Source organism: Nomascus leucogenys, chromosome 17 (genome assembly GCF_006542625.1).
Source record: "Nomascus leucogenys isolate Asia chromosome 17, Asia_NLE_v1, whole genome shotgun sequence".
Lineage (NCBI taxonomy): Eukaryota > Metazoa > Chordata > Mammalia > Primates > Hylobatidae > Nomascus > Nomascus leucogenys.
In genome coordinates, this window is record NC_044397.1 from 21073160 (window position 1) to 21078908 (window position 5749).

Consider the following 5749-nt stretch of genomic DNA (forward strand, 5'->3'; position numbering starts at 1 on the left):
TTTTATTTAAATAGTATTTTAAATCACCAAGAAGTTTATTGTGAGGTTTGATATGAGATATAAAGGCCTGAAAAGATAATAGGCAACAGTTCTGAATTAAACACTGAATGCATAACAAGTAAAAGCAAAATATTTAAAGTTATTTTAACATTTAAATTATTCCACAAGAAAAAACTTTTGAGAGTCATGAAATGTCTGGCCAGTGCTCACTATATATGAATTGAATGCTCTAGCTGTGTATACTGCAAGCAGGAAATAATGCCTAACACAACAGCATATTGGAGAGTAGACTCAGTGTTTTCGGTGTGCACTGGTGGATGGATTTCTTTATCTCCTCTGGGAGGGATAAGATCCAAAGGTTAGAACAGGCTCAAATAAATTCAGTTCAGTATGTGTGGTCTCTTCTGAATTATTCCAAAGCCTTACTGTCTAGCTTCAACCCTGTTCCCCTACTTCATGTTATCTCAATTATATATCTATGAAAAATTGGAGAAAATAGTATTCGTTTATTTGTAAAGACATTAGAGATTCTGGACATTAGAGGATGCCTGAAGCACAAAAGTACAGAGAGTATAAAGATAATCATTTCTATAGATCACCTATTGTTATGTTTGTCTTGTCACTCATAGCTTTTCATATCTTCACATGTACCACATATTTTCAAGAAATAAAGAAGAAAGATATATACGTTGATATTTTTGTTTATATATTCCCCCCACATATCTTAAACATAACTTGCTATCTTATATTTATATTATCTTTATATCTAAAAATCAAAGAGCTCCTCAGGGATGATTTTATACAGTGTGGCTAAAATGTAGAAATGGAGTCAAGGACGCTGAAACACTTGGAAATTAGGTAAATAATGACAGATTATTCACAGCAGTGCCTATTATACAGTAAAAAATAAGAAGTAAATTTATGTATTAGACTTGCTAAAATGTGACCAACAAGACTCTTGCCAGGTGTCCTAATGAAAGTGATATTGTCTTTAAACCCTGCATGGCAATCCCTGATATGCCTCCATGATATCCAGGGAAGACAGGACAGCCTGGAAGTCCAACCACTTCCTTAAGAGCATCCAACTTTTAGATGATTAACCAAAATGCCTCATTGTGGAAGTGACAATGTGGGTTCCAAGCAGATACAGATCCACATATACTTCTGATGGAAGTCTGTGGAGCTGATGGACAAGAACACTATAGTTCACAAGGCCATCTGAGGCCATCCAGAAAACAACTCAGCTCTGGAGAAACTGTTGCCTTATATCTGAGGGAATGTGGGCTTTGTGTTCACTAAGGAGGTCTTCACTGAGATTAGGGACATACTGCTGGCCAATAGGTGTCAGCTGATGTCTGTGCAGGTGCCATTGCCCCACCTGAAGTCACTGTACCAGCCCAGAACACTAGTCTGGGGCCCAAGAAGTCATTTTTCTTCCAGGCTTTAGGCATCACCACTAAAATCTCCAGGGTCACTATTGGAATCCTCAGTGATGTACAGCTGATGAGGACTGGAGACAAATTGGAAGCCAAGACACACTGCTGAACATGCTGAACACTGCCCACCTCTTCTCCGTTAGACTGATCATCAAGCAGGTGTTTGACAACAGCAGCATCTACAACCCTTAAAGTCCTTGCCATCACAGAAGAAACTGCATTCTCACTTCCTGGAGGGTGTCCACAATGTTGCCAGTGTTTGCAGATTGATTACCCAATTAGACGGGAATTCTCTGAGGATTAAAATAAAAACTCAGCATAGTATATCATCTAAAGCAGACAATCCATTAACTACTTGGTGAATAAGGGCACTAACATTTTTCGTGGGGGTGGTAGCACTAGAGACATGGGCAAAGAGCCTACCTTCTTTAAATGGATTCCAGGACTAATCTTTACTTTGAGGCAAAGGAAATGTCAGATATTTTAGATATAATTAAAGATGTCTCTGGTTTTGACTAATCTTGATTATTCTCTTCTTTCAGTTTAACTTTAATTTGCTTTTCTTTTTCCAGTGTCTTATAATTCCAGTGAAAGTTCATGTTATTGATTTCAAATTCTTATTTTTTAATGTAGACGTTTAATATATGTTATAAATTTCCCTTAAGCATTGCTTTAGCTATATTCCACAAGTTTTGATAAGCTGCTTTTTTCATTTTCATTCATATCAAACTATTTGCTAATTTCTCTTGTAACTACTTTGACCCATTTGCTGCTTAGAAATGTGCTATTTAATTTTCAAGTTATTTGTAGATTTCCTGGATTTTCTTTTGTTATTGACTTATAATTTTCATTGTGGTTTGAGAACACACTTTGTATTATCTAAATTCCTTTCCATTTATTGAGGCTTGTTTTATGACCTAACAGGTAGTTTATCCTGCAGAATTCTCCATGTACACTTAAGAAAAATGTGTATTTTGCTGTTGTTTAGTGGAGTGTTCTATAGTTGTCTGTTAAGACTGTAGTTGTTTAAGACTTTTATTTCCTTATCGATCCTTTGCCTAGATGTTTTATCTATCAATGAATTTATTGTTGAATTATTTATTTTTCCCCTCAAGTCTGTAAGTTTTTGCTTCATGTATTTTGGGGCTCTGTTGTTAGGTCCGTATATGTTTATAATTATTATATTTTGGATAGATTGATTCTTATATAATTTTAAATGTTGTCTCTAGTAATAATTTTTGCTTGAAATCTGTTGTGACCATTGCCATTCCAGCTTTCTTTTGGTTAGTGTTTGCATAATATATTTTTTCCATCCTTTTATTTCAACCTATTTGTATCTTCAGATCTAAAGATTGTCTTCTGTAGATAGATAGTATGTAGAGAGATCATGTTGGGTTTTTAATCCATCCTGCAATCTCTGCCTTTTGTTTGGAATGTGTAATCTATTTACCTTTAGTACAATTACTAATAATTTGGAATATGTATCTGCCATTTTGCTATTTGCTTTTGACATGTCTCATTTTTTTTTGTTACTTTACTCTTCCATTACAGCCTTCTTTTTTGTTAAGGAGATATTTTCTATTGTATTATTTTAATTCTATTGTTTATTTTACTAAAATTTAAAATTATATTTCCTTAGTGGTGGCCCTGGGGATTACAATAATCATCTTCATTTATAAGAACATAGTTTCATTTTATACTAACTTAATTTCAATAGTATACAAAACCTTTGCACATGTAGTATACAGCTTTATATTCTCCTTCCTTCTTTTTGCTGTTGTCATACAAATTACATCTTTATATTTTTGCACCAATCAATGCAGATTTAAGTATTACCTTATCCAGTTTTTAAATAAAATCAGTTAGAAAAAACATGCACAAAAAATACATTAATACTATCTTTTATATTTGCCTGTGCAGTTTATTTTTGCCAGTGCCCTTTATGCCCTCATGTTGATTCTAGTTGCTATCTGTACTATCTAATTTTTTTGTTTTGTTTGTTTTTATCTAATTTTTTTTGTTTGTTTGTTTTGTTTGTTTGTTTGTTTGCCTAAAGGATTGATTCTCTTTAGTATTTTTTCAAGGGCAAGTATGGCAAGTATGTTAGTGATGAGTTCTTTGTTTTTGTTAATCTGGCAATGTCTTCACTTCTCCTCCAATTCTGAAGGAGACTTTTGCTAAATACAGAATTCTGGTGTACAGTCTTTTTTCTTTCAGTACTTTCAATATGTCAGTCCACTGGTTTGGCCTCCACTGTTTTTCATGAGAAATTAGCTGTGAATCCCACTAAGTATTCCTTGTAGGAGATGAGTTTCTTCTTTCTTGCTGCTTTAAAGATTCTTTGTTTTCCAGTTTTGAAAGTTTGCATATGATATGTCTCAGTGTGGAGCTCTTTGAGTTCTTTCTACTTGGGGTTCATTGAGCTTCTTGGATATGTAGATTATAATGAAAGCATAATCTACATTTTGTTACAGCTTTTACAACCAAAATTTGAAACTTCCTTTTAAAAACTGGGAAGGTTTTGGCTAAATTTTTCAAATATTCATTCTGCCCCTGTCCCTTTCTCCTCACTTTTGTGAACTCACATTTTACATAGTTGGTATACTTTGTGGTATTTTGCAGATTTTTGAGGATCTGTTTAATTTCTCTCCATTCTTTTATCTTTCTTATTTTCAAACTAAATAATCTCAATTGGCCTCTGTTACATTCACTGACTCTTACTTTTGCTAGCTCAAGTCTGCTATTGAGGCCCTCTAGTGAATTTTTTATTTCCGTTATTCTACTTTTCAAATCCAAAATTCATTTTTATTTTTTTTCTGGTATTTTCTTTCTTTCTTTGTATTCTCTGTTTGATGAGACATCATTCTCATATTTTCCTTTATTATTTTAGATGTTATTTTCTTTAGTTCTTTGAGTATACTTAAAATAATTGACAAAATTTTTGACCAATAAATCCAGTGTCTGGGCTTTCTCAAGGACAGTTTCTATTAATTGGTTTTTTTCCTGTGTGTGAGCCATAGTTTACTGTGTCCTTGCATGTTTTGTAATTTTGTGTCAAAAACTGGACATTTTATAATGTGGCATCTCTGAAAATGAGATTTTCTCTCTCTTTTGTGTATATTATTGCTACTGTTTATTATTGTTGTTTGTTTAGTGACTTTACTGGAGTAATTCTGTAACATCTATAAGTTTTATTGCCACAAGATTCAAGCTTTTTCCTCCTTGGATATATAACCCTTGATTACTGCAAACCTTTGTTTAATTTCCAAAGTTCTGAAAAAGTTGGTTTTTGATAATTTTACCAATTTTTTGTTGCTTTTTATAAAATCTTTAATGCTCCATCGTTACTTACATTGTCTATTCTTAAGCTAGAAGCTTAGATCCTTGGTTGTAGAACATTTGTTTTGTTGTTCTAATATAATCATTTAAAGCTACAGATTTGTCTCTAAGCACAGATTTGTCTCTAAGCACTGCTTTGTCTAGGTACCACACATTTTTATATATTGTGTTTATTGTAATTTGTTTCAAAATATTTAAGTTTCAATCTTGAGTTCCTATTTAGTACATGTGTTACTTTGAAGTACCATATTTAATTTCCAAACACTTGGGGATTTTCTAGATATTTTCTGTTACTGATTTCTAATTTTATTCCATTGTGGTCACAGTACATACTCTGAAAACCTCAGTCTTTCTGAAATTTACTGAGACATATTTAATGACACAAATCATAACTGATTCTGTTCACCATTTGATGTATACTTGAAAATAATGTGTATAATATAATTATTTTATGTCATATTAGTGTTCTGTTAAATATCAATTAATTCAAGTTTCTTGTTTAGACTTTTGTATTTCTTCAGATTTTTTTGGTCCACTTGTTCCATAAATTAGGGAATGAAGGGTGTTACAAATTTATAGCCATGCCTTTTGAGTTTTGCATTGCTTCTGTTACTTCCATCAGTTTTCGCTTCATAAAAGTGCCTTGTTTTTAAGTGCATACATAAATAGAATTGCGTTATTTTGATGAATTACCCATTTCACCGTTTAAAAATTGCCTATCCTCATCTCTTATAGTATTTTCCTCTTGAAATCTACTTTTTCTCATATTAATATAACTATGGTAGTTTTCTTAGGCTTATTGTTACATGCTATATTATTTGCCATTCTTATACTTTCTAACTATTTACATTTTTGTATTTGTAGTGCACCTCTTATAGATAATATAGAATTTGGTTTCGCTTTTTTATAGTCCAACAAACTCTGTGTCTTATTTGGAGTGTTCAGTTTTTATGTATTTCATATAATATTTATAA

General features: G+C 32.3%; 1 pseudogene; it reads left to right on the forward strand.

Moving 5' to 3' along the window:
• The first annotated feature begins 1025 nt into the window (after positions 1-1025).
• Positions 1026-1798, forward strand: LOC100594250 (annotated as a pseudogene).
• Positions 1799-5749: the final 3951 nt, after the last annotated feature.